The 18,635-nt window shown below is 35.5% G+C and overlaps 1 protein-coding gene across 1 annotated transcript in view; it reads right to left on the minus strand.

The window, feature by feature from the left end:
* The window catches only part of Grid2 (glutamate ionotropic receptor delta type subunit 2), a 1,223,762-nt gene that overhangs the window by 580,679 nt on the left and 624,448 nt on the right, over positions 1 to 18,635 (minus strand). The window lies entirely within an intron of this gene.

Genomic DNA, 18,635 nt, shown 5'->3' on the forward strand with positions numbered 1-18,635 from the left:
GATAGATAAAAAACTGTTTAAGAAAAAAAACAGACTGATCCTCCCTTCTACTCTGAGATAAAACTATGTCAGTCCAAATGGATGTGTACTCTATAATTCATGCTTTCATTGAATCCTCCTAGTGATAGTAGATATTTGGGGTTTGGGAAATGATTGCCTTGTGAGGGTAGAGTTTCACAACTTAATGTGATGACCTTGGTGGAATTAGGAATTCTCTTATTAAAAGAAGCATGATGAAGCCTCTTCCACCATGTGCACCCGTAGACTTGGCATCTATGAAGAGTGATTTGTTGCAGTTATCCAAATATTCTTGGATGGGTCTACTGGAACACATGCAACATTCACTGGACTTTGTGCTTTGTGTTACTTAAGCAGGGGCTATACCATCAGGAGAATATGTCTCTTTTAATCATTCTTAAACACTAAATTACGTTTAGAGTATCATTTCCATTTTTATTTAAAAAAAAACAGATTTAAAATCTTTAGTAGACACAAGAACAAATTAACTTACCATAAGCTTATTTTCCAATTGACTTTTTAAAGATAAAATTAATTTAATAATAACAAACATGAAAAACAAATTATACTGAATGACTAGCATGAAATAACTTTACATATGTGTTAATGTTTTCAAAAGAGTGACAACAATCACTCCAGGGCGTGAGACAAATATATTGGAAAATTATGTCAATCATGTCATTTCAATTAAAATTTGGGATGTGTCAAAAGTTTCTTTTTCAGGAAAACGGGATATGCAACTCTAGGTTAATGCAGTGATTGTCACCCAGTGGGTGTATTTTACTTTATTCAACTCTATAATGTCCCTGTTCTTCTTTGTGTTTGTCTATCAGTGAAGGTGCCTGACTTTCAAATAAATACTGAGGGAAAGGCAATCATGTTCCGTGAAAAAATGTACAAACTGTACAATCTAGGGTTCTGAATTTAATTAGTGTATCTGGCAAACAGCTATTGAATTCTGTTACAAAATAATCTTATTTTGTAAAATTATTTTTATAAAATTATAATAGTAGTATTCATGTTCAAAGCTCAAAGCATCGTGATGGCATCTTTAGTATTTCAAAGCAGAAAAATAAAATGCTTGAGGAAAATTACAGAGATTATTATTATTATTATTGCTTTTATCTGTATTCATATTTGTGTAATAGCTTTATAACATATTTTACTTCTTTTTTGGATGCCATAATGTCATATAGCCCATAATGGCCTCAAATTTTACTTTGTAGAGGAGAATGGTTATGTATTTATAATTTTCCTGAGACAGTCTCTCTAGTTCTGGGATGACCCAAAGGTTTGGTGCATGCCTGGAAAGTACTCTGCTGACTGAACTAGGTTCTAAAAAAATAATGCTATGCTTTTAATGTATTAAAGTATATAGTGTATTTAATAATTACATATACACTGTATATTTACTATTAAGTATAAAATACTATTTAGGTGACTTAATCTTCTGATATTACAGGACACTGTGTGAAAATGAGTATATTTAATTTTGGAAACATACTTAGAATCTTTAGTATGGAATCCATGAATAAAATGACAATCATGAATGGGAAAATTTTATAATTGACAGGGAAAACTAGGATCAATAATATCTGCCATTATCAGTTTATTCATCTGGAAAATGCAGGTCATAGAAATAGACTACTTTAGGAATTCTAAAATATTTGAAAGAGATAAGCTTCTCTATAGGTATAAAAGTCATGTGTTCATGGGTTTTAAAAATATAAAACTATATAAATAAAATTGAATTTATTCTCAAAGAAGAATGCAATGATTTAAGAAGTGAATATTTTCATTCTTAGTTTCTTTGTAATAGTAACCAGCTAGCATTTTTCTCAAACTCAAGAAAGGTTTTATGTTTCATTCTGTAAATGTAAACATACTGATGAAAATTTAAAGTAGGAGGAAAATTAAATTCCCAAGGTCTTTGGAGAAATGAATGAACACTGTCTATCCTGAGTAAAGTATCTGATATTTACTGTATTATCAAATAAGCATATTTTGGGTATCATCATCTACTGATATTCATCAAGAAATGTGCTCACTTGAAAGGTAAATTCGTATAATATCCAATAAAAAAACCCACACAGATAAAGGGTCTAAAAAAAAAAAGAGAGAGGGAGAGAGTTTACTTATTTTAAATTAATTTCAAAAGTTTCTAGGAGTTGCTAATTGGCTAAGATCCCATTTTAAGCTCTCCATAAAAGAATTTAAGTCTCTGTTCAATAATCTCAAGAGAGAGGTAAACCCTAATTTTCCTCAACAATTAATTGACAAAAGAGAGGTAATCTCACAAAAAGTAGAAGCTATTACTAATCGATATATTATATAGTCTGATTAGTTGTCAGTGGTGCTATAACAGTCCTTTGGCAAAAGATTATTAATATAGATTTATATATCCTTAAATAGGGTCTCCATGACTCTCTCAGTATGGAAGGAGCGAAGTTGGCGCTTCAGCCCTGATTTTACAAGAACTGTGAAAAATTGGCTTTAAAAACAAAAGAGGGGGAACGGTACCCCCTCAGAAGGAGTCCCCCTGAAATACTGTCCATCATGCCTTGTTCACTTTTATCTCTCTAAAGCTGAAAGCTCATGGCAAATCTGCTGCTGACTGCCTCTGGCACCACTAAGACCAAACAAAACTTTGCCACAGATATGGGGAAGGACCCTCTTACCCTTAAAGGGAATGGTCCAGACCCAGTTCCCTTATGGGGTCGAGGACTGATATGCCTGTCCGATACCACAGAAGGCACAGCTAACCAGCTACCAAAAAGATTAATGAAAAAAATAGATACCCCCACAAAGCCAGGCCCAACCATAAATACGATGAATAACAATTTACATCCAGGGAAGAGAAATCTCCCTGAGAATCCCCTTCTTTTTCCTTTCCAGGTAAAAATGAATCATGTCTGCTGTTAGAAGTTCTAATCCAGATGCTGGCCTCCGAACTTATACTACTCAAACCTTTGAAGGACCACTGACAAGAACATCAAACAGCTAGAGATTGACATCACTAATCTGAAGAAATCCCTTGTTTCGCTGTCTGAAGAGACCTCCTAAAATCGCAAAGATCCTTAGTGGACTTGATTTACTCTAGTACAATAGAAAAGGCTGCATACAGCTCTTGACTGTGTACAACCCTCAAAGAAGAAGGTTGCCTTTACATAGACAAGACAAGGAGGGTTAAAGAGAGTATGAAATAGGTAGTGAAGACCCTAAGAAAAATCAGAGAGAGAAAGAGAGATGAATGCTGGTACAAGAATTGGTTTGCAGCCTCTCCAAGGTTGTCAACCCTATTTCCTCCCATCTTGGGACCATTATTTGGGTTCTTTTTGCTTTTTTCTGCTGGTCCCTGGCCCTCAAATAGGTGGACTAACTCTGTGATACAACAGATAAATAATTTGGTAACAAAACCGACTCAGCTACATTATCATAAGTTAGCTTTGGAGGACCACAAGACTCAAGATGAGGTTGTTACTTTATACAGGGTGTTCCCAAAACCCATCTCCACCCAACCAAAAAGGGGGGACTTCTGCCCCTAGACCAAGCAGAGAGGGGCCACCCAGAACCCTCTCTGTCAGGCGATCTGAATTCTTGCTTAGGCTGCGAGGCTAAGCACTGCAAGGGAATATAAATAAAAGAAAAATATCTATCTGGGTTCCCTGAGGGACAAGCCTGACTGCAAAGGGGTTGATGTCAAAAGTATCCCCTATCCAGGAAAAAGACATTGGGATGGGTATGGCCCTCATGCCTCACTGGACAACTACAGGGGGACTGGAGCCATTACAAGGTCACCTTCAAATACTGGAGTTCAGGCCTCTATCCCCGCCTTCACAAGTTTAGAATTGCCACAGCCCTTCTATACTTAGAGAAGGGTGGAGATGTCAGGGGCAGCCCTGCTTACCCACTGAAGGCCTAAAATCAGCCATAGGCCTAAAATCAGCAATAGGCCTGTCATACATGTATACTAACACCAAGTCTTGGGTCTCAGTGGAAAAACATTGAAACAGATGGCTATAAGCTAATGTAAACAGGCAGCTTTTGGTGGAAGTTTACAAGCCTGAGTAGTCATAGACCTTGTAAATAGATAGCCTTGGCAGACAATACCAACTTAGATAAGGACAAGCGAGTCATAGGCAGAGGCATAGTGACTTGTCCCCTGAACCTTCACCCAGCCGATACCCGGTTCTGATGATATCTGTATTCCTCCTGATCACCCACACTCCAGTATCATTCCCTTCCCCACATCCTGCCTTTCTGTGTTTATAACCCCTGTGTGAATGAATTACGATTTGGGAAAAAATAAATTATAAAAAAAAAAGAAAGAAATGTGCTCACGTTAGATGCTGCTGTGTTCAGAAATAGAAGATCCCATCTATAATATTCGTTATAGTATGTGCATCATGCAAACAATAATATCTTAATGCCAGTCTCTTATTTCAGGATAAAATGAGTTTGCATAATTTCAAATACTTGACACATGTTGATTTTTTAATTTTTATATTCTTCTGTCAAAAAAGAGATTGTGTTCTTCAAAGCCTAGAGAGTGACAGAAAGCTACCTATTCCTCCTGTGAGTTAAAAGATCTCGCAGCAGAATAACCTTTCCTCTACAAAATGGACTGTGCACTGCACAAAGCAACATGATCAGCAGAATTAATACTTTGTTCAGGATAAACTCCTTTCAACCAAATTGTTTTATTGGTATATATGTAAAGTTTATTCTTTTAAAGATAGTAATAATATACCTGACAATAATATTAAATAAAATCTATCTTTTGTGCATTGAAAAATAACTGAGAGACAAAAGCCTGTTCTTCACAAGCTAGAACACCTGATTCATGCTCACTGCTTCCTAAAACTGCAGATAAGGTGGCACATACCTGTGATTTCAGAGCAAGGAAAGACAAAACTTGTGGATACCTTGGACTTTCTGGGCACCTACCCAGAGCAATGATACCTAGAGTTGTTTTCTGGCCTGAACATGCATATGGAAGAGCACACACACAGAAAAACACAATTTTTAATGTTCAACATTAATACATAGCACTGATATTGAAACTGCCTGTTTATGTGATTAAAAACATTTTATGTGATTAATAACATTTTGTAGAAAGAAAAGTCCATGTTTTTCTCCTCTGCACAATTCAACACATTGAATCAATTCTGAAGTTACTTAAATGTCTGATTTTAAAATATAAATTGGAACATAGATCTCTTTTTAGTTAGATACACCACTGTCAATCTTTATGCCACTTTCTTATGTTTGAATTCAAAGATTAGAGTCAAAATTATCAAGAATTATAGTTAAGGTGCTTAATATTTGTCAGTGTTGTTTTCCTATTATTCAGAGATTGTAACTGGTGCAAAATTTTTCCATCATATATGACAAATATGGCTGTGATGTTTCCAGTACCAAGGAAAAAAGTTTTTACTGATTAGATTGTGTGCATGTATGGTTTCATTATTTTTCATGGAAATTAAATATACTTTAAATTTCAAAGTAATACTAATATTAAATTTTAGTGTGCAATGATGTGAATACTATCATATCAAAGAACTTTGAGCTAAGATTACTCTTAAACTAAGATTTGTTATGGTATTCCTGTGCGTACAAACAAGTTGGTCTCTGCATCTATTCCTGTTTGTTGTGCCTTTTTTTTGAACTTTTGTCTACACGTTTGTGGGCTTTGTCCTATTCTGAAGTGTTTGGTTGCCCACTAAACTTGAGGAGTAAACCCTATTGCTGAAGACACTGCATACAAGGAGTCATAGGATATGAGGAAATCAACGGGTCCTGACAAACTGGTATTGACATGGAAGCTTCTCCTCCCCTGGTTAGCTTCTGTAGGACAAAGGGGTTCTGTGCACCTATTTAAGCATCAATCTTACTTATTTGAGACCCCCATAAACTATAATAAGACCAACTTGGCAGGTAACATCCTCTTGTACCAAAGTAGCATGGATGCTATGGGAGTAACAGACAGATTTCAGATTCTATTTAAACTCTGCTTCACAGAATAGAATCAGTATCTGGAACAGTTATGTGTGTCTGGAACCTGTGACTAGCTAGACTAGAAAAGTAAGACCCCATTTCTATTACCTTGCTAAGGGGACAAAGAATTAAATCAACTCCTCTTGACTTACTGTTAACTGTATAGATCAGTGCATCTCTTGAATGTCATCAGATAAGCTTTCTGGTATCAATTAACACAGAAACACCCAACTAGACATTTTACAGAGTAGAAGAGACTACCTAAATGAGGTGTCAGCATCTGTATCATAGCCCCTCCTCACAAACTGAGGCAAAATTTAGAGATGAGGCAGAAAGATTTTAAAAGCCAAAGTTTCTGAATGACTACAAGAAAATAAAGAGTTTTCAGGACACAGCCAAGAACTTGCACATATAACTTCACGGGAATTGCATCAGTACCACCAAAAACTATGAAGTCCAAACCAGACCTCATCTCATAATGGACAGGGCAGGTAGTCAGCAAGCCAACTGACTATCTGAAAAGTTTAATGCTGCTTTCTAAGAGAGGAGGAATCAGGGTTTTCTGTAAGGCTGTCTTAGGTTTACACAACCTCTCTAGTGTATTGTCACACATCCCAGAGTATATATAGTCAGCACTAGCTGTCCTCAGTAGTTAACAAAAAAAATTGAAGAAACAGGTGACTATGAACTGGGGGTGGATCTTTGAGGAGTGTGGAGTCGGGAGAAGGGACTGAATATGATCAAAACACAATTTATATAATTCAAATAATTAAAACATAAGAATGTAAGAGCTCACAAATGTTGTGGATGCTTAGCTGGGTCAAAATATATCTTTTCAAAAGCCACATGGTGTACAAAAAGTTAATCTGTTGCCTTTGTTTCTGTGCAGTCACAGATCAGGCCAGTTAACATAAATATTAACACTCTTTATTATAATATTAAATCTTTCTGTAGATATTCATAATTTTAAATATGTGTCTTTTAGGAGTAAATATTTTTATATAGATATGTAGATCTTTGAATGGGAAATATCAATTAGAATTTCTTTCTATTCACTCACACTTTTCAGTAGGAAGACAACTGGGGATAGGACATCTGCTATCCATACAAGAGAGAAGAAATGAAGGAGGATAAGAATGAATTCTGTTTCCTTTACATTTGAAGCACCTGATCTGTATTTTCACAATTAAGCAAATTAAGTCAACATAGTTTTGATAGCCCACAGGGAGGTGGCTTCAAATTGACAGGGCTCAGGGAACAGAGGCTGCTACTAACCTTATTAACTGGGGAGACTCAAATTATAGACACACAGAAGTTTGCCAATAAACAGCAACATTTCATGGTAAAACAAACACTGTCCACCAAATGCATCACTTGCCTTGAAGAAACACATACATCTATTGATATCAATTTTAATAGAGGAAAGGTATTTTCAAATTATTATTTTATATGCATGGATGATTTGCCTGCATAAGTTCATATACCCTGTGCATGCCCAGTGCCCAAGGAGACCAGAAGGTACCATTACATCCTCTGAACCTGGAGTTTAGAGCCACCATGTAGGTGCTGGAAATCAAACCTGTATCCTCTAGAACGACACCCAATGCTCTTACATACTGACCCACCTCTTCATGATTTAAAACACTTTTAGGTGCCTTAAAACACATGTAAAAATATGACTTTGGTGTACAAATATAAAAATATAAATATCATAGTGTTACATATTCAGTAAAATGTTTTTATCCTGCACTATGAAAAAGAAAGCTTAGAAGTATCTTCTGAAGGAACCCTTTATTCAAAACAGTCTATTCAGACAACCCATAAGAAAGCAAAGAGATGATCTTGAGTCACATAGCTTGTTTCCTTCATTTCCCTCCGTATGCAGGATAAGGCAGGAGAGAGAGTGCTAACCAAATTAATACTTGCTACATCCATAGTACTAAAATCAGACTATTACACAGATCATTTCATGCCACGGAAGTGCGCCAAACCAATCACCATTACACTAAAAAGAACTGGATTCAAGTTTATATCCAAGGTCAAGTTTTCGTTTTATAGGCCATATTAGATTACCAGAGCTCAAAACAATCTGACCTACATAATCATCATGAGAAAGACTTCATCCAGCTGATGGTAGCATGTGCAGAGTCCCACAGCCAAACATTAATTGGAGTTCTAGGAATCCTGTGGAAGATGGGGAGGAAGGATTGGAGGAGGCAGAAAAATCAAGGATACCACAAGAAAATGACCCATGGACACAAGAAACTCACATTCTATTCTCTATTGGATTTATAAAGATCAGGGAGACAGTATAGGTCTGTCTTAGGTCCTCTGCACATATGTTATTGTTGTGTAGCTTGGTGTTCTTGTCAGGCTCCTGCCAATAGGAGAGGGACTGTTCCTGACCCCTTTTCCTGTCTCTGGGACCCCCTTTACATTACTGAGTTACGTTGGCGAGCCTTGATTGTGAGAGTGTGTGCCTATGTCTCATTATGCCATATTTGCTTGATGTCTCTGGGAAGCCTCCTCTTTTCTGAGGGGAGGTAAAGACAGGGGTGGATCTGGAGGCAAGGATGTACAGGAGGGAAGAGGGAACCTACAATTTTGATGGAATATATGAGAGAAATATAAATTTTTAAAAGTGAGAAAAAAAATACCAAGCCTCACTGTAGGATTGGGAGAATTGCTATGGTCAATGATTAGTGGTGCTTGAGATTCTGTAAAGAAACTGAAAGGCAAGAAACACTGGTTAATTGGATAACAAAGCAATGATATACCCTTCTGTAAGTAAGAAAGCATCCACTATAGAGGCATGTGTGCTAAATCTCATAAATTCTGTTTCAATCTGAAGGTTCATCTATGTAAACACCTTGGCTTTATTTAGAGTCATTAGCGGAAGTTGGAAGATCTTGAAAACTCTTGTTCCTTCTCACTAGACTAAGATGCTTTTCTTATTTGTCTCAGTGTTGTCTCTATGTTCCAGGCACAGAAATGTGAGAGGATGGAAGAGGTGTTCCCTGCAGTTATCTCACTGATACATCTATGTCATACATACTTGTCCTCCAGCAAACATTAAGTTAACAGTGTGTTGGTGAAATCTCAAAGATGACATCTGTCTACTCTGTAGTCAAGACTAGGGAAATGGTTGGTTATTATAATGTGAGACAGACTGAATACACCCTGTTTTCTGAAGGACATTGTTAATATCCTCACATCAATATTCTCTATATTATAGCCATTTTAAGGATCTAAACTTGAACTAAATTCATTGGAAAAAGTAAGTTACTAATTTAACTGAGACAACTGATGCATACATTTTATTGTGACAATAAAATACAGTTTTAGAAATTACCTTTAGTTTCAATGGTTACTTTAAAATTTCAACCTATTAATTCTTAAAATTGCAAATATAATGCTCATTAAAAAAATAAGTATGCCCTTGTCAGAAAAAAATATTAAATAGAACTTTTTAGATTTGGAGTATAAACCCAAAAGAAGAGTAACTTTCTGAAGTCCCTTCTTCTCATTAGATGAATTATTCTAAATGTAAATAAAATACATTCTGCTGGGCAGTGGTGGTGCATGCCTTTAATCCCAGCACTTGGGAGGCAGAGGCAAGCAGATTTCTGAGTTTGAGGCCAGCCTGGTCTGAAGAGTGAGTTCCAGGACAGCCAAGGTTATACAGAGAAACCCTGTCTCGAAAAAAACCAATAAATAAATAGATAAATAAATAAACAAACAAATAAATAAAAATACATTCTTCTTATTATAAATATTCCTAGATTCTAAAAGTAGAAAAATAGTGGATTTCTATATTAGTAGAAAAATAGTGAATAGAAATAAATAGGATAAAAAAATTTCTTAATGACATGTCCATAAAAGTATTCACTGAGAAAAACACAAAGAATGGGGTCACTTTACTGTGATACATAAATCCCTAAAGTATTATTCACTGCACTGATCTGCAAATGCTCATAATGACAATATCTGATATAAAAGGACTCCCCTTATTGTACATCCCTCTCATAGTGCCAGAGACAGAGCTACCTAGCATTGCTTTTGCTTAGCTTATTAATATACTTGTTAGTAGTATAAAAATTTCAACTTCATGTACTATTTCAAGTAAAAAATACTTTAAAACACTTCAAGTCAGCACATGAGCCCCACTGAAATATACTGATAGCCTGATTTCCTATGTCAAAATAACTCTGACTATAAAACTGCATGTGGAATATACAAAAATAAAAATGATAGGAAAAAACCAATAGGACCTATATATCAATTTCCAATGTAGTTTATTTCCTATAAATAGAGGAGCAGGATGAAAGAACTAAAAGCCATCTTTGAACCTGTCTATTATTAGCAAAAAGTAAAAGCTTTATGGGCTGAGTGACAGTGCTTCAGGACACTCTGTATTGGTGAGATACAAACAAGATTAAATAGAGAAGAATTACAGCAGTTCCCAGGCATCTGGATCAAGAATGCCTTCTCAACTATTCTTCCCTTTGTTTCCCTTCACACTTGCAAGGCTGAAGCATAGTTGGTTCCCCCCAGAACACACATAAGCTTGATGAGTTCTTGCCATGTGAGAAGACAGCTTTCAGAAACATTAGTGATAAAGGATTCTGGTGCTTGACTCTTTCTGACTTACACTGGACATCTCTGTGTCCTCCCTCAATTGAAACAACATGCTTGTTCCTATGAAAATGTTCTTACTTAGTAGCAGCCAATTTATGACATCTAAGCAAATTCTTGAACCTAGTGTGTTAAGGTTTTTTGTTTGTTTTGTTTTTGACTAAACAATACTAGAGCATAGTATTATCATTCATGTTAAAGCTGACATATTGTGATATGAGCACATGGAGTATAAATTCTGTAATTCTCTATTAAAAGGCAGTACTTTGTATGGAAGAAGTCTGCTAAGTAATCACAATATACAAATGTATACATACTTGTTACAGTTTATTGTTTATTATTTTCTTGGTAGTCATACCAACATACTCCAGTTAAATACAGCTGTGTCTCATATAATTACCTCCTGTTTCCATTTACATTCTTTAATGTTTCATAAAACCAAATATATTGTTTTACATTTTATTGTGGAGATAGCATATCATACTATCATCAAGACAGATCTGGAATTCATTGTGCTCTTCAGGCTGGCCTTGAATTCTCAGTGTTTCTTCTGTTTCAGTCTCCTGTGTGCTGAGATTATAGGTATGAGTTCAATATGGGGCTCTGAATAATATTCTTACTTAAGATATATCAATTCATGGAGAGTGTATTAAGCATAGAAACTTGTTTTTATTTTTAGAAATCCTGTAGTGCATTTATATTTTAGCTGGAAAAATTTTAAATAAGGTAAATTCATAATTTTAATTATCGTACAGTACTGAATACTTCAGTTTAAGTGTTTGTGAACCCAGTAGTCTTCACTGTTATAGATAGAAAACCGCGGATGAGTCAGGGAGTAATTAGACCCATAATTCATCACTATGTCCATATTTGACCCTAGAAAAGCAATTTACCCAATAGCTTGAGGTCAACGATACATACATATTCATCAAGTGCAAATGTAGTTCTTACAAGATTAAACTATCTTCTCCAGGCGTCTTTGCATGCCTGTGTTTCTCAGTTGTGTATTTGCTGAAATTAATGTCATCAATAGTGGAATGGTTTCTCTTGTCAGCTCACACTAATGAGCTTAAACCTACAGTGTTCTCTCGAAAAACAGTATAGAGCTGTAAAACCAAATCCTCTTTGCTTCCCGTTCTTCCTGTGCTTCTCAGTAAGATTACTTAGATATGTTTATATATTCTTGAGTTTTCTATTTCATTGTAAACGGTATGCTAATTCTGGCTGGCATCAGCAGTTTTTAAGTCCTATTTCAGTATCCTAAATGCAAAGCTTATGAAAAAAGTATAATCCCACTAATGATACACTAAGAATGAACACAGGATTTGTAACTGGAAATGAGTATTAAAGGATGGGGGTGGTAGATCCAGGTTTGTATCTCACTGTACTTGAAATTTCAGGAAGTCCTACTGAGGGGATCCTTTTCAGACACATGAGCATTTTGAGACGAGCCTCTCTGCCATTTGGTTATTTATTTACTTATTCATTCATTTATTTATTTATTTATTTTAGTTCACTCAGCATTAAAGTGAAATTCATTTTCATGCATTTATATTCCTATTTCAATCATGTACTTCCTGATTGTGTTCTACACTATTTTGTTTGAGAACAGGAGGTTTATAGTCAAGTACTCAATCAGCATGTTTCTCTTTGCAGACCTCCCTAAAGCCACCAATAAGTTCTGATGGTCAGGAACCTCTTAGCTGCTATTGGAAGGTAATCAGTGTGCGAATTTGACCTCCATCAACTGACATCAACGTCTCAAACATATGCTGCTTTTATGTTCCAAAATACTTTTCCTTTCTGGTTTAGGGGGAGAGTTGATAAATTTGGTTTTGCATAACGGTTTATCATAGCAATTCATTGTACCTGAGATATGCTCTGAGAAGCAAAGATGTCAGTGCAGCACACATAAACCTATGCATTATTGAGTTCAGAATATGGTATCATTAAGACAGCTAGGATGCAAAAAATGCAACGTGTTCTAATTTAGGAGAGTGGATTCCAAAGACGATTGGAATAGAACAAAAGAGCATAAAAGAGAGGGGATGTTTCGTACATATTGTGATGCATTTTTGCAACACCTCATAGCTAAAAGCTAGTTTCAGAAAACAGCCACGGCATTTGACTTTTTAAACACACTAAAAGAAACTATCTTAACATTTTACTACATGTTAAAATATACATCTGTGTTTATTGTTTGCTTATTGTTTGGGACCAATACAAATTTCTTTATTTAATAAAATGATTTGATATACAGAATGAATCATCAAAGCTACAAGGTTGTGTTATAAAATCCATTATACTTTTCTCACATTGAGAAAATATGAGATATTTCATGTGCAGTTTTAAATTGGGCTAGAAATTCATGGTCAACTTTAAGGTGCATTTTTCCTTTTCCACATGTCTGTGGAAGAACCCAATGGCAAAGCTTTATGAAACCAGCCCCATTTAATCACCACCAACCATAGCACAGTGCTGTGAAATGTTCAGAGAGGTGAGGCCTATACACTGAAGATGCCAGCTTCATGGAAAACAGTCTGATGTGGTTTCCAGACTCTTGTTCAACTTGGGAGAATGGATCAAAATAGGAAAAATAATGCATATGTTAATCATCTGCTACATAAGCGAATGTTGAAAGTATCTATTAAAAGCCAATGGTGAGTCACCATAGAAGAAAGTCTAGTGGATCTATCTTGCTTAATGGATATGTCAGCATCCATAAGTGGCATCAGCTTAATTTTAGGGTAAAAGCAAACTGATCATCACACAATGTGTCTAAAGGAGACTAAAGAAAGAGCATTTAGAAGAAAAAGAAGCACTTTTACTTAAATTTTAAATATTCATGTTTCAGTACAACAGCATCCTTGCACATTTCTCCAGATGGTACTGGATTTTAAACATTTTACAGCCCTTTGACTTTGATAAAGAACTTGATTTCTAACTACATCTTCTTCCAGATTGGAAAGGAATGTGGATTGTTATTTTTATGTGGATTTTTTACAAAATTATTTTAAAAGTTTATATATAAAACTGCCTTAGTAATTGTTAAAATTAGCTCGAAAGTGAAGAAAACAACAATACTGATTAGTCATAATAGTACAGTAAATGGACATGTCACATATTTACACTTAAATATACAAAGGGCCATATCTATTATGGACATTCATTCTCTGTAATATAAAATATGAGAAATTAAAATGTAAAAAAGCACCATGAGACCTCTGGAACACTGGTAACAATTTGGTCTTGTCCAAAAAGATGAAACTTATAGAAGTGAAAGGAATAAGCTTGGAGACTTTTATAAATTGCCGAGGTTGACTGTGTCAGGAGCAAGACTCATTATATTGCTACCAGGAGGAGCTCTGTGAGAATGGGCAATGCCCCTCTGTCCAGCAGTGCATCTCTTTCCTGACTTTCATGTACTGACCATTCTGTAACATTGATGAGAATCAATATGTTCCAGCATAGTAAAACACTAGTATCTCAGTTACTTGATGTCAAAATCCTTACCTTTGCTTTACTTGCCACCTAAATATTCTCTTTAATTCACAAAGCAATTCTATGCCCATATTGCTTCAGAATATAAGTTTTTAATTGATCTACAGTCTTAGATCTACTCTGAAAGACTAAATACCCATTAATTCACATTGTTTTCCAATTAATCTAATTCAGATAAGTCTACGTTGCTAAAAAATATTAACTATCCAGAAAGATAAAATGATGCCATTTATTATAATCTATACATATACACACAAAAGTAGATTTTAAAAACTGTGCTGTAAACAAGTTTTTTTTATTTTAATACTGTCAGTGCTTAAATGAGTGGCTACTATGTAGATTTCTGGGCTAAGACTGTCGTGTTTCTGACCGAGTAGCCTGGGGAAGCCTCAAAGCTGTGGTCTTTACAATGTCCAGGTAATGTTGCTCTGAACAAACTGAGAACCCTTCAATTGACTGGTCCCCAGTAACAGGGTAATGACACTGCTGCACAACAGTAGGGGCACTCGCAGTCAACAGACCTATTTACTACACTGCTAAGATGGTTGTGGGCTTGGTGACCTTGTGTGGCAGTTGTAATCTGAATAGCAGGGAAAAGGATAGACTTCTAGACTCCTAAGGCTACTGAAAGGACACGGCAGAAGAAAAAGAGATGAATCCCTTCAGAATGGATGAGAAGCTCTGGTGGTCCTCAGGATTACAGATGAAGAGAAGTTAGGAGAAAGTGGAGTGCTTATTATCTAATATATAGTAACTTAAACATTAAAAGTCATGTCATTCTTTGTCCCCTGTATTCATCAGTTAGAGTTACTTAAATGTGTTAGCAATAGTTGGTTTGTCCATAAAGCAGGCATGTGGAAGATTGTGCATTACCCAAAGGAAGAATTCAGCTTATTAATTTTCTTCTTGCAGTAATTTTTAAAGTTCTTAAATGACTTTTAAGATTTTAACGTAAAGATGAAGTCCCAAATAAACAAGTGTTTTGCAAATAATAAGGTATCAGAAATGTGTAGAATCCTTTACTTAAGATTATAATCCAAACTCTTGTGTGCATACCTTTGTGTGTGCATGTATGTGTGTGTTCGTTGTATGAAAGCGAATGCCTGTGAATTCTTGTGAATTCATGAAGGTCTCAGTACAACTTGTGGTAGTAAATTTATGTTTTTCCTGTAACTGCGTCCAAGAATGAACATTAGACTGGCAGGATTGGTGGCAAGCGTCTTTTCCCTGGACACCACCTTGCCAGTCCTATCTCATTGGTTTCATGTGTATATAGCTGATATTCTCTTTCCTTTATTCTTTACTTTTTCTTTTATTTTTGTATTTCACATGAAAATAGCACACCATTATTGTTACCTTATGCCATTAATAAGAATTAGATCAGTAGATCTAACCTTATAAAATTTATATGAAAATAATCTCAGTGTACAATATGGTCATAAACCAGTGGTTCTCATCTCTTCTAATCTTGCTACACTTTAACACAGTTCCTCATATTATTGTGACCTCCAGCCATAAAGTTACTTTGTTGCTACTTCATAACTGTAATTCTGCTAGTTATGCAAGTACCTAATATGTGTCCCCTGTGAAGGAGTCACTCAGCTCCATTGGGCTGGTGAGTCACAAGATGAGAACTGCTCTTATAAATTTGGATAGAATAAATTGTGCCTAGGTTAATGACAAATGAGTACTTCATTTTTAAGACTGTTTCCAAGTACAGCCACTGAGCCCAAGCATGGTGTCCAGGATTTTGGAAATGACCAGGAAGTATACTGGATGCAAGCAAAGACTTCTTGAGACAGATGAGGAAGATCATCCCTACAATAGTTAAACAGAGTTGGGAGAAGAAAAACTGCATCAGAAACAGGCAAATAAGCAGAAGGAAATGTTTGCCTCCATTGTTAAGCACATTCATCTTTGCTTTTTCTGTCCCCTGAGACTCAGTGCATAGTATCACTAGAAGACAATGTTGTTGTTTTCTCTTACTGCCTCCAATAAGGAACCTTCTTGGCATTCCCTAAGTCTATTGCAAATTCACTGACTCAGGACAAAGTTACTCTGTTCTGAGTAAATTCTAATTTCTCCCCTGCCAATAACTTGTTCAGCCATCTCAGACAAGTCACTGAACTTTTTCTGCTTATGTTTCCTCAGCTGGAAATCTCGGGGAATCACATTGACCTGTCTTGTGAGGTTGATAAAGAAAGCACCTGGCGGAAAGCAGCAGCATCCAGGCTTCAGATGAAATGCACAGAAAAATAAGGGAGAGGGGGCTCCATTCTCAGCAACAGGGGAGGAAGAAAAAACACCACCTTTCCCTTGGGCTTGATTAATGGCACACAATGAGGCCATGTGTCCCAAACTGGTTCTATGCCAATAAAAGCAAAGACCTTTATTACTTATTAATCAGAAATGTTTCCCTCAAAGGTTTTGACAACCTAGAACAAAACTTAAAGCTGCAAAAGCGAGCTATTTTTATTTTTCTACTGATAAAGATTTATTTGTGAGCTTTAGACTAATCTTTGTTTGTAGTAGTTGGATTGTAATCAAATTACCTGTCATGGCCATTGCATCTGCCCTATTGAGACACTCAAACACTGCACCTGTCAGTTTCAAACTATATTTGTGTTGAACAAGACTGAGGGGAAGCACTTCTTCTTCTGTATGTGTTTACTCACTGCTGAAAATCCCTCAGCGGGCTGACCTTTATATCCAACGTTTCACTGCTTTCCCCCAGCAGCTAAGAGCAGGAGATAATTCTTTCCCAGGAGAAAATAAAATTAAAATGTTGTAACATTTTTTTTGGAAAGGGGAAGGCAAGGATAATGACAGCAATAATAGGCCAGATAATTATGCTAATTGTTTATTTGTTTGCAAAGTGATGCTTTCAATATTTATTGTGTTCAGTTCTGGGCTAATCAGACCATTTTCATACCTGTAGCCCCATGAAGGATAAGACTCTCCAGCCTCAAATGAGGATCAGTATGCTATGATTTTAGTGTAGTAGATGAATTTGCTCCTTCAGCTTTAACTTAAATATCTAAAGATGAGCAATTTGATGATGGGGGAAGACCTTGAGATATTTTTAGTTGTCCTTTGTAAATTGTTGTACTGCTTGTTCCTAACACACACACACACACACACACACACACACACACGCACACACACACACGCACACACACCCAGGTATTATTCTTTGCCTGGTCAAGGACTGACTTCATGGTTTCCATGGCAACCCAGTTTGCTCAGTGCTCTCTTTCAGCAGCTGCTGATTACACTTTGAATTTTATTTGCATCCATGATTAAGGAAGAGTATAAAAGACTGAGGTAATTTTTTTTAAGCAGTAAGAGGATAAAAGACATTTCAATCAATGATTCTCTGTAGCTTTAATTAAAAATAAAAGAATAGAAGGAGATACCAGGATTTCGGGAAACTTTTATTTAATGGCTGACTAATTCTGGCAATAATATTAAATGAAGGTGCCTTCCTGATCTTGTGCAGTTTGCAGACTGTACACCACTAGCTATCAAAGCCACACAGTGCAGTTTGTTTTCTATTCATGGTCTGTCAGCTTTCAGCAAGTAGTCAGCATGAACTGCTAAGTCCAGACTAGGACAAAAGAATTCACAAATATTTAGTATGTAATTGTTGGTTTACGTCATCCAATGTATTTGTTCAGACAGGATGTTCTTTAATATCAAATGTCAATTATCTTGGTGTTCTTCAGTTCTTAAATACGTCTAATTGTGACTTGGTAGGGAGAGAGGGAGAGTAATTATTGGTAATTACTAGAACATCATTAGAAAAAAATGTGTGTAAACATGAAACTTTGTAAGATTATAATTATATGATGTTTAAAATCTATAACATTCTATAAAATCTATAAAATATTTTAAGGTACTTACTATTTAAATATTTTGCCCTATATGTTAATATTATCCAAATTAATTAAAACCACATACATTTTCATATTTATGGATACAGATAATTGTACAATTAAAATTAATATTTATTTTCATGCTGTCTAATAATGCCACATAAACATGCGAAACTTTCAAACAAGAGAAGCAAAGCCAGAAGAAGCAAGCTTGGTCTATTGTGACACCTCATGCCTTAAAAAATAATAAAAATATAAAAACTTAAAAACAAAAATAACTATGCTATTTAAAACATAGCTCTGAAATTCCTTACTATTTTCAATCTTTCCACTTTAAGAAACCATAACTTATTTTAAAATGTAATTATAATAGTATATACTATACTACCTTGTGTAGAATTTGAAGAAAAATAATAGTCTTCGATTATATTGTAGAAATCTTAAAATTAATAATGAACTCAAAATAATTCATTATAATTAGAGATGGTAATATAGCCTTTTGTTCCTCCAATACAGTTTATCTTCACCCAGATATTTTGTGCTTTAGATTTCATTCTGAGCAATCGGTTCTGAAGCCAGTCACCACCAAGAGAGGGAGGCATTTAAATA

Source organism: Grammomys surdaster, unplaced genomic scaffold (genome assembly GCF_004785775.1).
Source record: "Grammomys surdaster isolate TR1022 unplaced genomic scaffold, NIH_TR_1.0 752, whole genome shotgun sequence".
In the NCBI taxonomy this organism is placed as follows: Eukaryota; Metazoa; Chordata; class Mammalia; order Rodentia; family Muridae; genus Grammomys; species Grammomys surdaster.